The 24,312-nt window shown below is 41.3% G+C and overlaps 1 protein-coding gene across 5 annotated transcripts in view; it reads right to left on the bottom strand.

Annotated features, from left to right (window-relative positions):
- RBM10 (RNA binding motif protein 10) overlaps positions 1–24,312 on the bottom strand; it is a 70,665-nt gene that overhangs the window by 33,065 nt on the left and 13,288 nt on the right. For 4 of the 5 annotated variants that reach the window (XM_028711960.2, XM_028711961.2, XM_028711962.2 and 1 more), the window contains exon 1: positions 23,407–23,551. The exons of the other annotated variant lie outside the window; for it this stretch is intronic. The gene's annotated coding sequence lies outside the window, so the exon portion shown is untranslated. Of the gene's footprint in view, positions 1–23,406; positions 23,552–24,312 lie in introns of those variants that run through there. 5 annotated transcript variants of the gene reach the window in all.

Genomic DNA, 24,312 nt, shown 5'->3' with positions numbered 1-24,312 from the left:
CCTCCACATCTTAAAAAAAAACCAAGATACGGGGCTATGGTGACCTGAAACAATAAAAACAAATTATCAATAAATCTGAAATAAAGTATTAAAGCAGATGCAAAGGGATTGTTGTTTAAAATATATTTCTCAAATTCACCCATGAAAATATTTGCTACTGAAAGGGCTATGGGAGAACACATAGCTACACCTTGTGATTGAAAATAAAATTGGTTGATAAAACGGAAATAGTTCTTTTCGAAAATAATGTCCAATAAATCCAAAAGGAAATCGGGCGGGGGTATGGGATCAGTACGAGACCGTAACAAATGACTAATAATGGAACGTGCCTCATCCAAAGGGATATTGGTGTATAATGAGGCAACATCCAAAGTAGCAAGAACCATGGTATCAGTAACTTTAGTATGTTCAATGATACAATGAAATGGACCATGTCGTGCAAATATGCTGGTGAATCCTTCGCAAATGGTTGCAGGAAAATATCCAAATATTTAGCAGAAGGCTCCAAGACGGATCCCGACCCAGAGACTATGGGCCTGCCAGGGGGAGAATGAATGTTTTTAAGAATTTTGGGAAGGCAGTAAAAAATCGGGATATGAGGAAAAGGAGGTAATAAGAACTCAGATGTTTATCAATGGTTCTGACGCTATATGCTTGTTGTAAGACTGTCTTTAAGATGGTAGCTATAGAATCCGTTGGATCTTTTGATGTTTTCTGATAAAACCTTACATCAGATAACAATCTCTTCGCCTCCATGATGTATTGCTGAGTATTTTGAATAACAATACCACCCCCTTTGTCTGCTGGCTTTATGATGATATTTGGATCATGTGATAAGGTTTTTAAACAATCACGTTGAAGCCTGGACAAATTATCTTTAACATTGGGCCCTTCTTCTCCATTTTTTCCAAATCACGTAGGACCAAATGATGAAATAAAGAAATAGATGGATTGGAATTGGCTGGAATGTACATGGATTTGGGTCTAAATTGGCGTTCCAATTGGTCACTTATACCAAATATGTCACATAATCTATTATTACGTATGAACTTGAATAAATCAACTCTTGTTCAGAAAGCATTATAAGCAGGTTTGGGAACAAAACCTGTTGTTGCTGTTGTTGTTGTTTAGTCGTTTAGTCGTGTCCGACTCTTCGTGACCCCATGGACCAGAGCACGCCAGGCACCTCTGTCCTCCACTACTTCCCGCAGTTTGGTCAAACTCATGCTGGTAACCTCGAAAACACTATCCAACCATCTCATCCTCTGTCGTCCCCTTCTCCTTGTGCCCTCCATCTTTCCCAGCATCAGTGTCTTCTCCAGGGAGTCTTCTCTTCTCATGAGGTGGCCAAAGTACTGGAGCCTCAGCTTCACGATCTGTCCTTCCAGTGAGCACTCAGGGCTGATTTCCTTAAGAATGGATGCGTTTGATCTTCTTGCAGTCCATGGGACTCTCAAGAGTCTTCTCCAGCACCATAATTCAAAAGCATCAATTCTTCGGCGATCAGCCTTCTTGATGGACCAGCTCTCACTTCCATACATCACTACTGGGAAAACCATGGCTTTAACTATACGGACCTTTGTTGGCAAGGTAACGTCTCTACTTCTCAAGGTGCTGTCTAGGCCTGTCATTGCCCTTCTCCCAAGAAGCAGGTGTCTTTTAATTTCGTGGCTGCTGTCACCATCTGCAGTGATCATGGAGCCCAAGAAAGTAAAATCTCTCACTGCCTCCATTTCTTTCCCTTCTATTTGCCAGGAGGTGATGGGACCAGTGGCCATGATCTTCGTTTTTTTGATGTTGAGCTTCAGATCATATTTTGCGCTCTCCTCTTTCACCCTCATTAAAAGGTTCTTTAATTCCTCCTCACTTTCTGCCATCAAGGTTGTCATCTGCATATCTGAGGTTGTTGATATTTCTTCCGGCAATCTTAATTCCAGCTTGGGATTCATCCAGCCCAGCCTTTCGCATGATGTATTCTGCATATAAATTAAATAAGCAGGGAGACAAAATACAGCCTTGTCGTACTCCTTTCCCAATTTTGAACCAATCAGTTGTTCCATATCCAGTTCTAACTGTAGCTTCTTGTCCCACATAGATTTCTCAGGAGACAGACGAGGTGATCAGGCACTCCCATTTCTTTAAGAACTTGCCATAGTTTGCTGTGGTCGACACAGTCAAAGGCTTTTGCATAGTCAATGAAGCAGAAGTAGATGTCTTTCTGGAACTCTCTAGCTTTCTCCATAATCCAGCGCATATTTGCAATTTGGTCTCTGGTTCCTCTGCCTCTTCTAAATCCAGCTTGCACTTCTGGGAGTTCTTGGTCCACATACTGCTTGAGCCTTCCTTGTAGAATTTTAAGCATAACCTTGCTAGCATGTGAAATGAGTGCAATTGTGCGGTAGTTGGAGCATTCTTTGGCACTGCCCTTCTTTGGGACTGGGATGTAGACTGATCTTCTCCAATCTTCTGGCCACTGCTGAGTTTTCCAAATTTGCTGGCATATTGAGTGTAGCACCTTAACAGCATCATCTTTTAAAATTTTAAATAGTTCAGCTGGAATACCATCACTTCCACTGGCCTTGTTATTTGCAGTGCTTTCTAAGGCCCATTTGACTTCACTCTCCAGGATGTCTGGCTCAAGGTCAGCAACCACACTACCTGGGGTGTACGAGACATCCATATCTTTCTGGTATAATTCCTCTGTGTATTCTTGCAACCTCTTCTTGATGTCTTCTGCTTCTGTTAGGTCCTTACCACTTTTGTCCTTTATTATGGTAATCTTTGTACGAAATTTGGTATCTGAAGAAGTGTGCATGCACACGAAAGCTCATACCAAGAACTAACTTAGTTGGTCTTTAAGGTGCTACTGCAAGGAATTTTTTTTGTTTTGACTATGGCAGACCAACACGGCTACCCATCTGTAATTTGTACGAAATGTTCCTTTCATATATCCAATTTTCTTGAACAGATCTCTGGTTCTTCCCATTCTGTTGTTTTCCTCTATTTGTTTGCATTGCTCATTTAAGAAGGCCTTCTTGTCTCTCCTTGCTATTCTTTGGAAATCTGCATTCAATTTCCTGTATCTTTCACTATCTCCCTCGCATTTTGCTTGCCTTCTCTCCCCCTTCAGGAGTCTGCCCTTCTGAAAATCCCCTCGGTTAAGAGCTGTACCCTATGTGGGAGAGGGCGCAAGGAGACTTGTGATTCCTCTCTGTCCGACTGGGATGACAGACTGGATTGACTAATGGTTCTGTTATCAATATGTAACTGAGACTGTAATGAAGGAGAAACTTTTTTGAACCATGGATATACCTGATCTGTTTCATAATACTGAATATCAAGTGAAAATTTACAAGTTTTCCAAGATAAAATGGAGTCTGAATATTTCTTCAATTGGGACTGCATAGTCTCAATTTGCTTATTAATAATGGCACTCTCAAAAGAGGAATTAATTTGATCTTTGATCTTAGCAGTCTCATTTTGCGTAGTAACCACTTCCGCCTTAGACCTCTGAACTAAAATTAACATTAAATCAAAAGAACATTTGTTGAGAATGGAAATCAATTTCTGTTTAAATTCAATATTGTTGGTAAACAAAGTAGACGCCTTTTGTAGTCTCAAACTCCTGGGTATATGGTTGGACTTAAGGTAATTCAATAGAGAGGAAGCATGGAACTCGTAACGAATCTTGCGCTTCTGCATATAAAGAAGCTGAGAAAAATCAACATTAGGGGGAACAGGATTGCTATTCTCTGACCCTAATGGAAGAATAATAATTAAAATAAAAAGCCAAGGAGAAAAGGTTATCATTGCAGGTGTATACGTACCTAATGAAAAAAAATCAATTTTCTTCAAAAACCTAGAAAAGAAACTGTTAGATTATTTGGAAAAAAGCAAAATACTTTTGCTTGGTGATTTTAATGGAGTAATCAACCCTCTAATAGATAGAACTGGAGAAAATAAAGGACAAGGGAATCTACCACCCAGTTTTGTTAATTTGGTAAAAAATCTAGACTTAAAAGACTCCTAGAGGTATAAGCATGGGTCTGAAAGAGATTGGAGCCGACTTCCAGTGGAGCCGCGGCCATGAAAAGAAGCGTGAGATAACCCTCGGGGGGGGGGTCTCGGGCAACGCAGGAGGTTTTTAGAGGCTCTGCGAAGGCTATGCGGACCTCAAAACCCCAAGAGGATTATCTTGGGGGACGGAGTACCTGGCGGTGCCTGGTCATGCTCTCCTGCTCCCCGGGCTTTAGACAATAGGCTCGGAGACGGAATGGAGCTGCGGGCATGGAGGGGAAGCAGCAGATCCCGCGTTGTGCAGTCTCAGGCTTCTAGTGAAAGCAGCAAGCTTCCAAGACTAAAAAAATGGATTTGGACTATAATTAAAAGCAGTTACTGCTTGAGGATTTTAAAAAGTGAAAATTATTAAGATTCGGTGCGCTGAGGGGCGAAAAAAAGGGAGTCCGTCCCGGCGGTGAGGAGAGGATGGCGGAAGGTTGAAAAGAGGAGAGAAAGTAAGAAAGTAGCTGCTGAGTGAGTGTTGTACTGTTTAAATGTTCCGAGGCAAGGACTCTTGCTGAGATAATTGGGTGGTGTATAAGGTGAATAAAACTTGTGTATCATCCTGGTCGGAGTACTTTGTGTCAGCGGCCAGAAATCAAGTTCGTTACGTTCCACCATTTTTATTTGTATTTCTACCTTCTTTGAGGAGAGACTCTGCAGATCTTAAATTGTTAAAATTAATAGAAACATGAACTTTAATTTAATATTGAGGAAAGTTAAGACGTCCGGCTAAAGTCTACATGAGGAGATTTTGGGGCTGTTTTACTCGTGAGGGAGTAAAAGAGAGCTGGATTCAACACGCCCAAACTCCCCCCCCCCCCCCGCTTCTTCTTCTTTGCTGTCTGTGAGAAGGGAGTCACTACGATTCACTCTTTCCTGATCATTGGTTCCTCCTGGAGAGAATTTTGGATTAAGCCGACAAACGGTGGAAAAAAGAAGATCCCTAATTTGGATTACAAAATTTTGAATTACTGCTTTTTTTGTGGTTCCCCCCTTTTTTTCTTTTGCATTTTTCTTTTTGCTTTTTTCCTGCTTTTTATGGCAGTTTCTCTGTCTAGTCCTCCAGCCATGTGAAAGGAGAGATATTCTCTGATGAGCAAAGAAATTGAAAGTAACTTTGCTTAAGGAAAGGTTACTATTGGAACTGCTGCCATCGTGTGGGGACGGAGGGGAACTGCAATTGAAAGACTGTTCATTTAAATTTGCGATCCCTAGAGGTAGACGAGATGGTTGGATAGTGTTCTTGAAGCTACCAGCATGAGTTTGACTAAACTGCGGGAGGCAGTGGAAGACAGAAGTGCCTGGTGTGCTCTGGTCCATGGGGTCACGAAAAGTCGGATACAACTAAACGACTAAACAACAACAGAGATAGAAAATAGAACTGTGTTAGTTAATTCATTATTTGAACAAGTTATTGTGTTAAAATGAAGGAGGGAGAACACCAGGGGAAAGAAGACCATCTAGACAGGAGAATGGCAAGAATGGGAAAGAGATTAAAGACTATGATACTTTGTTAGTCAAAATAAGGAAGGAATTTAAACAAAAAGTATATTGGAAAAAAAATTATTGGAAGTGCAGGACACATTAGACAAAAAACTAGAGGGGGTGGTGGGGGAAGTCACTACTGACAAAGTAAATTTAACGGTAAGATCTAAAGTGTTAAGAGGACTCAATGAAATTAATCAAAAAATTAGCGATCTGGATGGACATGAAAGAAGAGGATATTGGATTTACAATTGCAAATGCATTTAGAATAAAAGTAAAATCTGCCAAAGCAAGAGGGAAGAAATTGCCGCGGGATGTGCTGGTTATGTTTAATTCTATGGACATTAGGAATGAAATATTGAGATTAAATTATAATAAAAATTTGCACATTGACGGGAAGGCAATTATCATATTTAAAGAAATTCAATTCAGATTTCTTCGAAGAAGGGATGTTTACAAACAATTAGTGAGCCAGTTAAAGAAAAATGGAATTCAACACAGATGGGAATTTCCGGAAGGGATTTCCTTCTGCTACAAAGAAAAGAGATTTAAATTATCTAGCCCTCAGGATCTTGAGAAATTTGCTAGAAGATACGATAAGGAGTTGGGAAAGGTGGAGAAGATAAGACCAGTAGGAGAACAGCAAGAGGAAGAGAGAAGAGAAGAGGAAGAGGAGGAAGAAGAGGAGGACGAAGGAGAGGAAGAAGAAGAAGAGACTAACAGCAAAGAATACCAAATTTGAACCAGATTTCACAACAGCTTTAAATAAATAAAAATGGCTTTGAGAATATTGTCATAGAATGTAAATGGGCTTAATAATAAAAGTAAAAGAAATCAAATCGAACATGTATTGATTAAACTGAACCTTGATATAATTTTTTACAAGAAACATATGTCGCAAGAAAACACAAGAGGATTTTAAGCAATAAAAGAATAGGGAGAGACTTTATTGCTTCAGATAAAAACAAAAAGAGGTGTGGTGTTATATATAAAAGAAAAACTTGACCCAAAATTAATTTATAAAGACGAAGATGGAAGAGTGTTAATAGTGCAAATTACATTTCAAGGGGAGAAGATAATTGTAGCTGGAATTTACGCACCTAATGATAAAAAGGCGGACTTTTATTCAAAACTTAGCAAAACGTTGCTGGATTTTCTGGACCAACAATTGATATTAATGGGAGACTTTAATGGTGTGGTTTTTCCAGACCTGGACAGATCAACAAAAAAAGAGACACAAATGAGGGTAAATTACCCAGACCGTTTTTTGATCTGGTGGACACTATGGGACTAATAGATATATGGAGACTAAAACCCCCCACAACAAAACAGTTTACTTTCCCCCCGGATCCAAATCAAAGTTGGGGGAGAACAGACTTTATTTGGACATCTAAGGAATTAGTCCCAAGAATATACAAATCGGAAATTCTTCCAATGACTTTCTCCGACCACAACCCGGTGTATCTGGAGGTGAGAGGAAAAGATCCTTCATCATTTAGATGGAGAATGAATGAAAGTTTATTCAATATCAAAAGATAATAAACAAGGCAAAAGAAACAATTATAGAATATTTTAATTGGAACTTAAATAAAAGAACACCCATAGAAACAGTATGGGATGCAAGCCAAGTCGTTATGAGAGGCTTCTTAATTCAAAAAAATAGTTTTCAGAAAAGGGGTAGAGAAAAGAAAAAAGAGGAAATTCTAGCTCACCTAATGGAGAATGACAGATTGCTAACAATTAAACCAAAAGATGAAACAATAAAACAAAATAGAAAGTTGTTGCAGGCTCAGTTTTCCATGGTGGTATATCAAGAAGTAGAATGGAGAATAAAAATGCTGAGACAAAAGAACTTTGAATCGGTTAATAAAATAGGAAAATATCTGGCATGGCAACTAAAAACAAGACAAAAACAAAATGTAATATGCAAAATAAGAGAGGGAAAAAAGATGATAGAGGACCCCAAAGAAATAAGAAAGGTATTTCAGAAATACTATAAAGACCTATATAAGAAAGAGAAAGAAACTGGCAATAGAAGATTATATACAAAAACACCAATTACGACAGATTACATTAAGAGAAAGAACAATTAAATCAGACAATTACAGAACAAGAAATTGGAAAGGCAATAAAGAAAATGAAAATTGGGAAAACTCCACGTCCAGATGGCATTTCAGCTAAATACTACAAAACATTAAGTGACCAAATAACCCCGGTGTTGTGTGAGGTGATGAATAATATTTTAAAGGAAGGGGAAATCCCCGGCACTTGGAAAGAAGCACATATTACTTTAATTCCAAAAAAATATACTGACGGTTTAGAAGTCAAAAATTACAGACCTATTTCATTACTGAATAATGACTATAAAGTATTTGCAGATGTTTTGGCAGAAAGACTAAAAAGACTTCTAAATGAAATAATCCATAAAGATCAAGCTGGATTTTTACCGGGGAGACAGCTGAAGTATAATGTGAGAAATACTGTAGACATTATTGAGTATTTAGAAAGTAGAAATGACAAACAAGCGGCATTGGTCTTTATTGACGTGGAGAAAGCATTTGATAATGTCTCCTGGTGGTTTATGAAATTTGAAAATAATGGGAATTGGAGAAGGGTTTATGAAGGGTTTTGAAGTTATATATCAAGTTCAAAAAGCCAAACTTATTATAAATAATAATGTATTGGAAACTTTCAATATTTCTAAGGGGACTAGACAGATATGTCCTCTGTCACCCCTGTTGTTTATCAGTTTTAGAGGTTCTAAATAAGACTCTGAGAGAAACTTCAGAAATTAGAGGGATCAAGGTAGGATCTAAAGAATTCAAAATAAAAGCATTTGCGGATGATTTAGTTCTAACATTACAGGATCCAAAGAGAAGTGTACAAGAAGCCTTACAGAGAATAGAAGAATAAAGTGGTGGGGTAAAGTGGTGGGGTTCAAACTTAATAAGAGTAAGACCAAAATGTTAAATATGAATAAAGAAGAGACAGGAGAACTGCAACAGGAGACAGGAATTATGGTGGCCAAGAAAGTGAAATATCTGGGAATATAGTTGACAGCAAAAAATATAAATCTGTACAAAGATAATCATGAAGTTACATGGAAAGAGATTAAGAAAGATTTAGAAGTTTCGGACAGACTGAGACTCTCCTTTTTAGGGAGGGTATCAGTGATTAAAATGAACATTTTACCCAGAATGTTATTTTTGTTCCAAACAATTCCAGTGATTAAGGGGTCAAAACAATGTAAAGAGTGGCAGAAAATACTGGCCAGATTTGTCTGGCAGGGAAAGAGGCCAAGAATAAAAATGAAGATTTTGGTAGATAAAAAAGAAAGAGGCAGTTTTTCCCTGCCAGACATGAACCTTTATTATGAAGCAGCTTGACTTACTTGGATAAGAGACTGGATAAAATTAGAAAATACAGACCTCTTGGACCTAGAGGGGCATGATAACAGGTACGGGTGGCACTCGTACCTGTGGTATGATAAGGTGAAGTTTCATAGGGGTTTCCTAAATCACGTAATAAGAAGATCTATATATTAGGTATGGGACAGAAACAAAAACTTACTGGAGAGGAAAACCCCTTGGTGGATATCACCAATAGAAGTGTTAACCATTAAGAAAGCAAATATGGAAGGAAAGAGGGCCACCTATAAAGAACTTACCAGAAAAACCGAACAAGGGATAAAACTTAAACCAGATGTGGAGATAAGAGAATTTGCTTACAGGGTGGTTGCAGTATCATCAAGTCAACGATATACAGTGGTGCCTCACGAGATAATAATAATAATAATAATAATAATAATAATAATAATAATAATAAATTTTATTTATATCCCGCCCTCCCCAGCCTTAGCCGGGCTCAGGGCGGCTAACAACAATAAAACAGTACAAAAGTACAGCCGCGATCTGTTCCGCGATTCTTTTCTTCTAGCGGTTTTTTCGTCTTGCGAAGCAACCCCATTGGCGGCTGAGCGGCTTAGCGCTATTAGCGATTTAGCGCTATTAGCGGCTTAGCGGGCTTAGCGGCTAAGCTGTTAAAAGGCTATTAACAGCTTAGCCTTTTTGAAAAGGGGGGGGAGCGGGGGGGAAATGGCAAGACTCGCAAGACGAAAACGAAGCAAGCCCATAGGGAACTTCGTCTTGCGAAGCGCCTCCGCGACGGAAAACCCTTTCGTCTAGCAGGTTTTCCGTCTTGCGAGGCATTCGTCTTGCGGGGCACCACTGTACTGAAAGAGGACAAAAAGAAATTGGGGTTTGAAGATAAGAAATCAAAATTTCAAATAGGTATTATAGATAGCAGAAATAAATTATTATCTAAAATGTATAATTTGTTATTGGACTGGTACACTGAAGATGAAGAAGTAAAAGAAGTCATGATAAAATGGGCCACTGATTTTGGATATAATATTGAATTAGACGCATGGCATGATTTATGGAATGTAAATATGAAATTTATGACTTGTACAGCATTAAAGGAGAATTTATGGGAAATGATTTATAGGTGGCATCTTACGCCGGTAAAATTGGCAAAGATGTACAGAATGAAAAATAAGAAATGCTGGAAATGCAGAGAGGCGGAGGGCAATCTTTACCACATGTGGTGGACCTGTGGTAAAGTGAAAAATTTCTGGGAATTAATTTACAGTGAATTCAAGAAAACTTTTAAATACACTTTTCCAAAAAAGCCCGAAGCCTTTCTACTGGGGTTGATGGAGAAGGAATTTTTTTAAAAAAGATTTTAAAAAGTTTCTATATGCCACAGCGGCAGCAAGAATTATGCTGGCCCAGAACTGGAAAACAGAAGCAATTACCATTGCGGAATGGCAGGTTAAGATGATGAGTTACCCAGAACTGGCCAGATTGTCAGGAAGAATTCGAGACCAGGATGAACAGAAGTTTCAAGAAAGCTGGAGTAAATATATGGTGTATATAAGAGATAACTCTTACAACTTATGGTAAATATAAAGTTAAATAAATAGAATAAGCGATGTAAGAAAATATAAGATACTTGCTGAAGGGGTGTAGAGAAGTCAGAAGCTCGGCAGAGCTAAAGGCAATTATGTGACATATTTGTATTTTAAGTGTATGTTTAATGAAAACAATAAAAATTTATTGGTAAAAAAATATGAAAGAGATTAGAGCCAAATGAATCAGTAAGCAGGATTGATGCCATATGGGTCCCGACAGATATGCTAAGGAGGATCGAGGAATCACAAATTCTACCAAAAACCATCTCGGATCATAATCTGATTTTATTAAAACTTAAATCAGACTGGAGAACAGGAATAAAAAGATGAAAGTTTCATGAATCTTTACTTAATGATGAAAGAGTATTAGAGGGTGCAAAAAGAACTATGAAAGAATTTTTTGAATTAAATAACAAACAAGACACTGAACCTACAATAGTATGGGACGCTGGCAAGGCAGTTATCAGAGTATTTTATAAAGCAAAATGCCTTACAAAGAAAAGGAAAAGAGAAGGAAAAAATGATTTCATCACATTGATTCCTAAATTGGAAACTGAAAAAACTCAACTTAAGAACTACCGTCCCATCTCACTCCTAAATGTGGATTACAAAATTTTTGCAGACATTTTGGCAAGCAGACTTAAAAAAGTACTTAATGAAGTAATTCACAAGGACCAGGCAGGCTTTCTTCCAGGTAGACATTTGTCTGACAACACTAGGAACATTGTTGATATTTTGGAACTTTTACAAGCAAATATCAACACCAGAGCAGTGTTAATTTTTATTGATGCGGAGAAGGCCTTTGACAATATTTCTTGGATGTTTATGAAGAAAAACTTGGAAGGGATGGGAGTGGGACGGGGGTTTGAAAATGGAATAGAAGCTATCTATTCAGAGCAAAAGGCAAAACTGATAGTGAACAATGTGGTGACAGACGAATTCAAAATTGAAAAAGGGACACGACAGGGGTGCCCCTTATCCCCTCTTTTATTTATCTCAGTCCTGGAGGTGCTCTTGAACATGATTAGGGAGGACCGGTTGGTGCAGGGAATACAGGTCGGAGTGAAACAATATAAACTGAAAGCTTTCGCAGATGATCTGGTCTTAACACTACAGGAGCCAGAATCTAGTACAAAAAGAGTTCTAGAATTGATACAAGAGTTTGGTCGGGTGGCGGGTTTCAAACTGAATAAGCAAAAAACCAAGGTTTTGGCAAAAAATTTGACATCATTGGAAACAGAGGGGTTTCAGAGGGAGACAGAACTAAGTGTGGTTAAAAGAGTGAAGTACCTAGGGGTCCATTTGTCTGCTAAAAATTTGAATTTATTTAAAGACAACTATGAAAAATGTTGGACGGAAATTAAAAAAGATTTAGAAACTTGGTCAAGATTGAAACTTTCCTTGTTGGGTAGAGTTGCAGCCATAAAAATGAATGTATTGCCGAAAATGTTATTTTTGTTCCAAACCCTACAGATTGTGGACAGAGTGGAATGCTTTGGAAAGTGGCAGAAGGATATTTCTAAGTTTGTTTGGCAGGGCAAAAAGCCCCAAATAAAGTTTAAAATATTAACTGATTCAAAAGAAAGAGGGGGGTTTGCCCTGCCAGACCTAAGGTTGTACTATGAAGCTGCAGCCTTCTGTTGGATGAAAGATTGGCTACTTCTAGAGAACACTGATGTCCTAGATCTGGAAGGGTTTGATAACGCGTTTGGTTGGCATGCATATCTGTGGTACGACAAGGTAAAGGCTCATAAAATGTTTAAAAACCATATTGTCAGAAAAGCAATATTTATGGTCTGGACAAAATACAAGGACTTACTTGAAAGTAAGACCCCGAGGTGGTTATCACCAGCAGAGGCCAAGGCCTGGAAAAAACTTAATATGGAGGTTGGTTGGCCGAAATTTGGGGAAATTTTAGAAAAAGATGGAGAAAATTGGAGGTTGCAGAGTTATGAAAAATTAAAAAATAAGGTGCAAAATTGGTTCCATTATGCCCAAATACAAGAGGTTTTTAAATTAGATAAAAAAGTAGGTTTCCAGGTGGAAAAATCGAAATTAGAAACGGAATTATTAGAACCAAAGACTAAAGTACTTTCGAGAATGTATAACTTGTTGCTTAAATGGAACACTCAGGATGAAACAGTCAAATCAGCAATGATAAAATGGGCTCAGGACATTGGGTACAACATTATGTTTGAAGACTGGGAAAGGTTATGGACCACTGGTATGAAATTCACGGCATGTAATGCCTTGAAGGAGAACATTATGAAAATGATATACAGGTGGTACATGACCCCAGTTAAACTTGCTAAGATATATCATCTGTCTGATAACAAATGTTGGAAATGTAAGGAGGCTGAAGGGACATTCTTTCACCTCTGGTGGACCTGCCCAAAGGTGAAGGTCTTCTGGGAAATGATTTATAATGAGCTAAAAAAGGTGCTTAAATACACCTTTCCTAAGAAACCAGAGGCCTTTCTCCTGGGCATTGACGGCCAGAAGGTGTTAAAGAAGGATAGAACTTTCTTTATGTATGCAACAACAGCAGCAAGAATATTAATTGCAAAATATTGGAAGACTCAAGATTTACCCACACTGGAAGAGTGGCAGACGCAATTGATGGACTATATGCAACTTGCTGAAATGACTGGCAGAATCCGAGATTTGGGAGAAGAAACAACTGAAGAGGATTGGAGGAAATTTAAAGATTATTTACAAAAATATTTTAAGTTATATGAATGTTAAGAGTTTGCATGATCCAGAAAATCTAGCTTCAGCAATAAGATTCGGTGATTTGGAAATTAAGTTTATAATTATGAAAGGACCAACGTTTAAAGTAACATGATCTTTATTCGAAGGTAAAGTAATTAGACAATGAGTTTTAAACATAAAGTATAACTATTGGAAGGTACAAAGGAATGCACGAAACAAGGTAATAATTTGCTGATATCTTTATTGTAAAGAATGCAGGGTGGGGGAGATGTGGGGAAGTCCAGTTGGTTCTGAGAAAAATATCTTGGAAAGTTGACTTTTTTTCCCCTATGTTACTTTATTTTTCTTTCTTTTTCTGTCTTTTTTTTCCTGTAATTTGTATCTGGAAAAACCAATAAAATATTGTTGGAAAAAAAAAAAGAGAAGGAAAAAATGATTTATTAGAAGAAATAAAAAGAAAACAAAAAGAATTGAATAAATATCCAAATAATGAAAAAATTAAAAAAGAGATTAAACTATTACAATCAGAATATGTGTCCAAAATCGAGCAAGAAATCGAATGGAATTTGAAAACTCTAAAATGAAACAACTTTGAGTTTGCCAATAAACCGGGTAAATACCTGGCCTGGCAATTCAAAAGAAGAAGAAATGAGAAACAAATCAATAGACTAAAAATAGAAGGAAGAAGCACAGATGATCCCAAAATCAAATCAAATCACCCCGTCACCGCGACGGGGTGAGCTCCAGTTGCTCGGTCCCTGCTCCTGTCAACCTAGCAGTTTGAAAGCACGCCAAAGTGCAAGTAGATAAATAGGTATCTCTGCGGCGGGAAGGTAAATGGCATTTCTGTGCGCTGCTCTTGTTCGCCGGAAGTGGCTTAGTCATGCTGACCACATGACCCGGAAGCTGTACGCCGGCTCCCTCGGCCAATAAAGCGAGATGAGCGCCGCAACCTCAGAGTTGGTCCCGACTGGACCTAATGGTCAGGGGTCCCTTTACCTATGTATATATATTTGTATTTTAATTCAATAAAGATGCTTTAAAAAAAACACAAAAGCTTTGAGGATGTCTAGGGACATAATTGTCACTGGGGTCTATTATATGGCAACCGGGGACGAAGCCAATCTGGTCTGGGGCTATTAACTTGTGTAGGAAAAAAATTAGACAGTTGGCCAAGAATGATGTATCTTGCAGTCTTGGTTTATCAATGAGATTGGGCGGTATGATTCTACTTTGAGGCTGTCTTTCAGTGGTTTTGGTATGGAGACTATCTTGGAGAAGGTCCAGGTTTTAGAAATGGGACCCCCTTTTATGATGTCATCGAATAGGCAGGTCATGTAGGGCATCAGGGGTTCTTTGAATTTCCTATAGAATTCTGCTGTAAAGCAATCTTGGCCTGGGGCTTTGTGTGGCTTCAGGTTTTTGAGGGCTGTTTCTATTTCCTTTGGGGTGATAGGACTAAGCATGAATTCCTGTTCCTCATCAGTTAAGGTAGGCATGGTCAGCCCTGCTAGGAATTTTCTGATTTTCTCCTTGGGCGGGCTGTGGGAGGTGTATAGGTTGGAGTAAAATTCTGCAAATTCTGAGGTTATTTCTTTGGGGGAGAATGTTGCCATCTTTTTTGGTGATGCAATGTATTTGTGTTTTGAGTGATTTTTTCCTACACCTGTTTCCCCTCCATACTCATAGAAGCTTTGTTTAGAGTATAGAAAGTTGATCATTGTTTTGTTGATTTCTAGGGAGTCTAGTTCCCTCCTTTTTTGTTCTATAAGTGTAAGGAATTCTTTAGCTCCTGTTTGTTTGTTGCATGATGAGAGGGCCGTGATGTCTTGTTCTATTTTGCTAATTTTTGAGGAGGTTTGTTTTTTAAGGGATGTTTTCTCTTTTATGAAAGCTCTTCTGGTGACCACTTTCATTGCGTCCCAAATGAGAGGGGTTGTTATCTTGTCTACATCATTTTCTTTGAAGTAGTTTTGGAGTGTTTTTGTGAGACTCTCGCCAATTTAATTGTGGTTAGGATGGGACAGAAGGACCATGATGGGGTGGTTTGTGTCCCTTCTCTTATTTTAAGGGTAGCTTATACTGGGGCGTGATCTGTGATTTTAATGTTACCTATCAGTTGTCAGTTGATTCCACTGAGGGGATCAGACCTTGTGTGAGCAGAATGTTGTCTAGTCTGGATACTGTGTCATTGCACCCAGACTAGAATGTGTGGCGGGTGTCTCCCAGGTTTTCTTCACCCCAATTGTCACAGAGACCCTTTTTTAAAGCATTTTTAGCAACTTGTAAGATTCCCTAATTGTTTGGAGTTTCCTTCGGAGGAAGGTTGCCCATGGGGTTGTATGGTGGGTGTCTTTCAGGGAGATGCCTCTCATATTTAGGTTGAGGTCACCTCCCAGTATTGCTCCCCTTTCAGAGGAGGAGAGGAACCTGTTCAGTGTTTTCTGGATAAACTCTTAGTTGTTTTGAGTTTGAGGCATACATGGAGCCGATTGTCAGTTTAGTTTTGCCATCTAGTGTCCCTTTAGCAAAGATGAATCTGCCTCTTTTGTCTTTTAGGACTGTTGTGGCTTTGAAGTTCAGGTCTCTATTGAGTATTATGGCTACTCCGCGGGCCTTTCCTGAGCCAGGTGCTACCTATTGTTGACTGAAGAAGGGATTGCTCAAGAGTTTGCTTCCTTTGGGTGGGTTGTGTACTTCTTGTAGGAAGGCGGTGTGGTTTCATGGTGTTTACATACAAGGTGATGCATTTTCTTTTGATAGGGTTTCCCAATCCCCTCACATTTGATGTAATTGCTTTTAAGCTAGCCATCTTGCTTATCTACTTTATAGGATGATTCCCTGCCAACTCATCTGGGTTGCCCTGTGTTTCTCACCTTGCACTGTCTATCGAACCTATTAAGGTGTGTTGACCTAGAGTGTGTGTGGGGGAGGGGGTTAGGATTAGATTCGGGTTAAAAAAAGGGGAGTAGATGACAGAAAGTAGCCTATATAGGTGGGTCTGGGGTATCTTGGACCATCTGGTGTCTAGCCAGTTGGTCCTGGGTCTCAGCTAACATGGAAGGCCTTGTTTAAGGGCAGGCTGTCCTCCCTGTCATTTGCAATAGGGAGTGGTTTGTGAGACAGTGTTAAGCATTGTGACGCCTGTGTTGGGTATAAGGTTTATAAGCAATGTTGTGTGTTATTAACATCGTTGGTATGTTGGGGTGGGAATATGGGTGTTGGCACGCTCTAGCGCCACCATTGTACTACCTGTGTGTCAGATTTTAGCCTGTTTGTGGCTTGTTTTATTGAGGTTGGGGGTATTATTTTACTTGGTATGGGTTTCTTTGTTTGTTTTCCTTTTCTTTTCCCTGCTTGTTTGTTGCCTTTGCATGATTAAGGAGGAGACGGAGAGGTTGTGTGTGTGTGTGTCTATTTTTGTATGTGTGGTCTTTTTCCCCCTTTTGTTATGGGTGGAGTCCTTGGAGTGGAGGGCTGAGAGTGTGGAGTGTGGGTTGTGGGTTGTTGGGATAGTTGTGGAATGTGATTTGATGTCGTCTGGGTCAGTGTTGGTGTGGGAATGGGGATCTCCATGGAGGTGCGGGGCACAGGGGGTATTGCTGGTGTTGGCAATATTAATGGCATGGGGAGAGAGGAAAAGGGGAAGGGGCGGTCACCAATCCGTCAATTTGAGGTGATTTCCAGCTGCTGTGGTTGTTGTTGCAGGGTTGTCAATCTATGGTATGTTGGTTTGGTTGAGGCTGGTTTGCCGGTATATGTTCAGCGGGACAATTCTATGAGCGATGCTTGACTGTACTGGTTTATGTTGTCATGTTGTTTCTGTGGTTTCTTCTTCCTCTTTGCTGTTGTTTGGTCGTGGCTGTCGCTTGGTGGGTCTGTGGATTGCCATTTTAATGGAGGGTCGAGTCTGAGGTTCTTTAGTAGTTGCAGGGCTTCAGGTATACTGGTAGCTGCGTGCTGTGCTGGTTGTTATGATGTGGAAGGTGAAGCCCCATCGGTACTTGATCCCTGCTTGTTGGAGACATTGGGAGCATGAGCATAGGCTTTTCCTCCGATTTAGGGTCTCCTGTGATGTCAGTCACTTCTCCTACCTGGACAGTTATCTTTCCACAAGGGCCAACATTGATGTCGAAATCCAGCGTCGCCTGAGCTCTGCGAGTGCAGCTTTCTCCCAATTGAAGTACAGAGTGTTTGAGAACCAGGACATTCGCAGGGAAACCAAAATGCTTGTTTACAAAGCTATTGTACTACCAGCCTTACTGTATGCTTGTGAAACATGGACCACTTATAAACATCATCTGCAACTCCTTGAAAGATTCCATCAACGGTATCACCGAAAATTTTTACACATCACTTGGAAAGACAGGTGAACTAATGCCAGTGAAGAAGCAAAGATCACCAGTGTCAAAGCAATGATTCTTCAACATCAACTTTGTTGGACAGGTCATGTTGTTTGGATGCCTGATTATTGTCTTCCAAATAAACTACTCTATTCAGAACTTAAAAATGAAAAGCGTAATGCTGGTGGTCAAGAAAAGAGGTTCAAAGACTCTCAAGGCAAATCTAAAAAAAATGTAGTATAAACACCGACAACTGGGAACACTGGTCTGCAAGCACTCCAGTTGGAGAACAGCCATTACCAAAGGTGTCTTGGGTTTTGAAGACACTAAAACTCAGGATGAAAGGGAGAAACATGATAAGAGAAAGGCACGTTTGGCAAATCCTCACTGTGCTCAACTCCTGCCCAGAAACTTATGTCCCCACTGTGGAAGGACGTGTGGATCCAGAATTGGCCTCCACAGTGACTTATGGACTCACTGTTAAAACTGTGTTTATGGAAGACAATCTTACTTGGCTACGAGTGATCGCTGAATACAATTATAATGGGGTTTTCTCCATAAGGAGATTGGTTGAATTTTTGATGTTGTTCAATACTTCTTTCTTTTTGTAGCAGACGAAGCAGACGATGATGTCTCTTGGGGGGCGTTGGTTTTCAGCATAGGTTTTAGAGCTCTGTGAACCCTCTCCAGGTCATCTACCTCGAGTGTCAGGCTAGGGATTGTGGTTTTTAGCCACCATACAATGAGGTCTGCTGGGCTTTTCTCCTCCACTTTTTCGGGAAAGTTGTGGAAGCAGATGTTGTCTACTGCGATCTTCAAGATCCGCTTGTTTGATTCTCATTTCGGAGCTTTCTGTTTCCAGGTGGCTTTCCAGTTCAGCCAGTTTATTATTCACACGTGTGTTTTCCTCTTGGTACTGCTTCTTGAATTTGGTTCTTGTTCCCTAGAGTGGAGATGGTGCTAGTGAGGGTTTCCACTTTGGAGGTCAGGACACAGATATTATATTATCTGCTGGGGAACCACTGTGGTCTTCAGTAGTTCTGCTAATCTTAGTTCCATTTCCCTCAGGTCTTGTTTTGTTGGTGGGTTGTTGTCATCTTGGGGAGGGGGTGTTGTCGTCTCAGTGCTGTTTGCCATCTCCCTGGTTGGTGTTATCACAATCTCCCTGATTATCTTGGTTTGAGATCTGCTTGGTGTCCTCTTGCAATGGGGCATGCTATGGTTGTGGTGGTTCCTGGGTGTTGAGTTGCTGAGTTGAACAGGCGTTGTTGTCTGGTGGCTTTTAAAGAGCATCTGGATTAGGCAGCCATTTTTATCACATCTGGGCTGTGTTTTAAGGACTTCTCTGGGGTTCCCGTAGTCGCCTCAGTGGTATTGATGGAGTAGGAGGCAGATGAGCAGATAGACAAGTAGACCAGTTGACATAAAGGGGTTAGCAGGCAGAGGTGCAAGAGACCGATGGGGTGGGGCCAGAGGGAGGGTGTGTGTTAGGTGGGTTATCTGTGGATACACATGTGCGCACACACATGCACACTCATACACACAAAAGGGAGAATGGGGTCCAGTTAAGGGTGGAAGGTGAGGTTAGGGATTCGTAGAAGAGCTAAAAATTAAAGACTGGCAAGGGTGTGTTCAGAAATAGAACCAAACAAAACAGAAGCAAAATGGGGGAAAGAAGAGAATGAAAGGGAAAAAGGAGAAGGGGGGGAATAAAAAGTAAAATAAAAAGAAGAAAGGAGAAAAAGAAAGAATAGTAATGATAATGCTAATAAACTGCAGTGGTGGTTCTAGTTATAGTATGATGTAAAAGACCACCAAGGGGGGGTTGCTATTGAAAGTGGGTGGGGAGGTGTATGTATGTAGGTATGTGATTATTTGTTGGGGGCGGGAGAAAAAAGAAAAGAGAGATGAGGGATGGGGGGAATTTAAGAGTTAAGAAAGAGGGAAAGAGAACAAAAAGCAAAAGGCAAAAAATGGAAAAGAGCCCCCCCCCCCCCCCGAAGAACCTGAAGATGTTGAGGTGGTGGTATCTATCTGGAAGTGTTGTGTGTGTGTAATGATAAAAGTAAAAAAACAAAACATATAATAGAAAACCCATTTGAGAGGGGGGAAAGATAAAATAAGATATAGATGTTGGGAGATTCCATTCCACCTTTTGTTGCAGACATGGGATTGTTGCGAATCACATGTCTGTTTACATTCCAGCACAAACTGCTGGGTCCCGTGAGTGGAACTTCAGCTCTGTGTATAGCTTTTCTTTTGAGTCTCTCTTCGAGAAGACAGAAGGAGAGACATGCTTCTTTCTTCTGATTTATGTAAAATAAATCCGTAGTTTTACTATGTATTCACAGCCTACAGCCTCTTCCGTTGTGCAGTTTACTCTTCTACATACAGCGTGCTCAAGGCAGCAAGCTTGAGTTGCTGATTTACGTCGGAGCCAGAGGTCGATGAATCTCCACAGCGTGAAGGCTGAGAGGGAGACGATCCAGCTGGGGGCTAGCCAGCTGGCCTCCCAACCCCCGGATGCTGACAATATATGTGTGTGTGTATTCTCTTTAAAGAAAAAGGGGAGAGGGGGGAGGAAAAAGAAAAGAGAGGAAGGGGAAAATAACAATAGAAATAATAATTTTTTGTTTGTTTTTTAAGAAAAGATGATAGTAATGGGAGGGCGGGGAGAGAGAGGACTCCCCCCATAAAACAAAAATAGAAAAATAAAGGAATCAGGTTTTCATTTTATTCTATTTCCTTTCTTTCTTTTCCCTATTTAATTTAAAAAATGAGTAATAAAAAATAGGAAGTCAGGGCTGAAGCATCGGTCCCAGGCAGTGGCCTGTGTTGGTTTAGGGCTCCTTTTTGGGCACTGCCATTTTGATTCCTTTGAGTTTGAAAAAATGGAGGTAAGAAATTTGAGGGGAAAAGAAAAAAGAGTATTAAAAATGTTTTTAAAATGTTTTTGAAAAATTAAGGAAAAGGAACCAAAATAAGATCAAGATTTTTAAAAAAGGATTTAAAAGAAGATCAAAGAAAAAACATCGAGAAGAAAAAAACTCTAATCAATGTATGTATGTGTTTTGGTGGGCCCTGCCTGTCTCCCTCGAGGTTGGGCCGGGGGCTGGGTTTGGACTGGGCCTCCATGCGGCTTCCGCTGGGCTTCCATGCAGCCTGCCTGGCTCTCCCGGTCCCCTCCTACCTCTCCTCACTTATGGCTGCCGCGGTGGCCATGGCAGCAGCTGGCAGGTGCTCGCTGCACTCACTCTGAGCCTCATCGGGCCACTGCCAGGGCGATCCCTGTCCCGGTACAGCCAAGGTCGCTGGGTGGGGTGGGGACCTGGGAGCCTTGCGCAGTTCCCCCAACCACCGCGTTCGGTGCCCCTGGCTTCTGCTTGCTCGTGGCGATGCCTTTGGCAGCTAAGGGACCGGCCAGAGAACCTTGTTGGTGCTGGCAGTCCCTAGGAGCTCTGCACTGCCGTGGCACCTGCTAGTTTGCCTCGCCAGAAGTCCCCATTTTATTTATTATAAATAAGTCCCTCAGCCTAGCTAGTGAGAGACAAGAAAAAACTAGTCCTTGAATCCCATTGTACCAACCAATGTGTTAAGATTTCCCCTTCCTCCCTTCAGCTTTCCAATCTGCTCTGAATGAAGGACAAGACCAGTTTGCATAGGTGGGATAATACTATTGAATATCCCTCTGCGTATTCTATTGCTGAATTAGCTGCTGGTTTTCTATTAGGTTTATCTGTTGTCTCTATTCAACTATTTTTTTCTTACATGCCTGCACTTTGAAGACTGTTCAGAAACTGCAGTTAGCAAACTAACTCCTGAATTTTGAACTACATGGGAATATGGATCATATCTCACCAATTTCTTCCCACAACTGCAGTGACTTACAGTCTATATATTTAAAACCCTTTTACTTGGCATTTTAATTACAGTACTGTTGTACTAAGCATATACTTTCCTCTACAAACAACTCTGTCCTACAGACCAAGCATCTGCAAAGAGCATGACAGCAGGTAGAAGCCAGGCCCCTGTCAGAGCATGGACTTAAATTCCACAACTATGTTACTTAAATTAGCCTCGTGTGATCCATATACATTTCCACCTCATGTTAAATTCTTAGTAGCACCTTCCCAATCTAACCAGGTCTGTCCATGCCTATCCCACATTTTCTATTAAAAATTTTTAATGGAAAAGTGCATCATAGCCCTGGGTTGTATTCAAACCTGTGCAAGCAGAGTACAGTATTCTTCAAAACCTTTCATTAAGAAGCAACCAGCCTTGCCTAACAGAGGGCTCACAAAATATAGGATTTAAGTGTAGCAAAACAGATTTAACATATAACAACCAAAGTACCATAGGCTGCAATTTTATGCACTTACTTGAAAATAAGTTCTACATCAGTAGGACTTACTCAAAACTACAGGACAGGGCTATAGGAGTTTTCACCCTCTGCAGTTTCCCCCCAGAGCCATTATATATAGGACCCTGCCAGGTGTTTATAAACATAAAAGATTTCTCTCCTGCAATGGGAAATTGGATTTGATGACTTAACTTAGCTCTTGCTCTGCAATTCTATTCCTTTACCATTGGCTTCTATATTATATACTGTAGGGATGGAATTAAATACCACATAATATACAAAGCCTAGTAGCAGGTTTTCACATCCTGGAGTAGCTAACTGCTACCGACTTTAAAATAATTATTATTCAACAAAGATATTTCAAAGAGTTATTTAGGTGTAAAACTGAAACACAAAACTATGACCTACAGTTCTTAAATAAGCAAAGGAATTATTATTATTAATCGCCTGCCCTTCACCCAAAGTCCCAGAGAGAGTTGTAACATTAAAACACAATATAAAAACAGTTTAAAACAACCTACAACCACAGAAATAAGATTAGTCTTCAAAATATACACCTCAAGTGTCAAAAGGGTAAAAGTGCACGTTCAGCATTCCCTGGGAGCTGCATAATGAAGATGGCAGACGCACCTCTGTGGGGAAGGAGTTGCATTTACAACCTATAACTGTGGCTGTTGTCACTGTTTTAAAATCCAGAAAGATCACTATGTTCGTTTGTGCCAGCAAAAACAAATTAAAATTAAAAACAAATACTCCACAAGTTAAATTAGGCCACAATCGGAAGTCAATTGACCTGGGACTAAATATCATCTTACTCAACAGGACTGACTTCTGAATAGTCATGGTGAGAATTATAGGTAGCCTTTTGCGGGGGGGGGGGGGCACAAGACTCTCTGCAACTCCCAGGGATCCTTCGCCCACTGCACACCCTTTTGACTCCAGCACCTACACTCATGAGCCTTTGGGTCAATGTGTGGCAAATGAAGAGAATCACCCTAAGATCTACAGATGAAGGGCGGTATACAAACCTTAATAACAACAAACAACAACAACAACAATAATAATAATTCTCCAAATGAATTCTGCTGCGGGTCACAGAATCATGTGAGATAATGTCCAAGTCTCTTCAGCACAACAGGACTGTTTACTGGTCTTACGCGTACAGAGGGAAGTATGTCACAGGGGTGGCATTCTAGCCAATGACGGGGATCCGAGGCGCGCTTGTTGCTCATGAGGGACAGCACGAAACAGCACGAGATAATGCGCACACGCGTGTACACACGGATCCACACGCGCGCACCAGACCCACACGCCCCGCCCCGCGGTGGGCCGTTTGCGCCGCCCGAGGGCCTCTTTCGCGGCCCCTGCTCCTCGCCAGGCGCCCTCGCCCCGCCCGGCCCTCGCCTCCTCCGTCGGCGCCCTCCCTTCTCCGCGGCGGCCTCCGTCTCTCGCCCTCTCGCCCGCTTCCTCACCTGGCGAGCGCCTCCCTCACGAAGGGATTCGCCCCTCACGGCGGCCGCCTCACAAAATGGCGGCCCCTCCGCAGCCCCTCCTTCCGGAGACACTGGCTGGCCGGACACCCTTCCCGCCCCGCGCGCATTGGACGCGCCGGCCCCGCAGCGACCGCCCGCTCTCCGGACGGGATTGGCGGAAGCCGGTGCCACTCAGAGCTCGCTTCGACCAGCGACCAGCCCGCGCCTCCCTGCCAGGCGGGCTCCGGCGCCGCTTTATCGCGCGCGGCCTCCCGCAAAGGATCATGGGGTGATCCTGTCCTTTTAAGCTGGGCTGCCGCGATTCGGAGCTCCGGGCGGGTTTTGGTCTTCCCCTAATGGAATAAACTCCTTTCCCGGCGTCTCGGGAGAATCTTTGTTAAGCTGCGCCGTCCATCGGCGCGCTCCTCAGCTGCTCGCGCCTTCTAAGGGAAGTGTCCTTTGCCGCCTGCTCCCTTGGGGTCCCTTGCGCCCCCTCGTTTCCCCGGCCGGCTGGCGGGCCTGGGAAACGGCTTCCGACCCCGCTGTGCAGCTGGGCCTTCCCCTCAGCCCGAAGGCGGCTCCCAGGGTAAGCTGGCCCGAGGCTGCCTGGCTCGCGGGGCTGCTGGCGGGACAGCCTGGGAGCCGCCACGGGGGAAAAGGTAAAAGGCGGATCTACACGGATCCTTGTGAATTCATATGATTTTTTCATTCAAATTAAATAAAACCACCATGATACTGTAGACCATGTCTTACTCTGTAGAAAGCATCAAAAAAATCACGCATCCACTGTTTTGGGGGGGCGCAGGGGCGCAAAAACATGGTTAAAAAACACGGATCCTCATGATTTTTCCACTAGATCAGCCCAAAGTCACCATCAGATCAAAGATCATGGCCATGGGCACAGCA

Source organism: Podarcis muralis, chromosome 17 (genome assembly GCF_964188315.1).
Source record: "Podarcis muralis chromosome 17, rPodMur119.hap1.1, whole genome shotgun sequence".
Taxonomy (NCBI): domain Eukaryota; kingdom Metazoa; phylum Chordata; class Lepidosauria; order Squamata; family Lacertidae; genus Podarcis; species Podarcis muralis.
The sequence above is the reverse complement of the archived record's forward strand: the minus strand, read 5'-3'. Positions and strand labels throughout refer to the sequence as shown.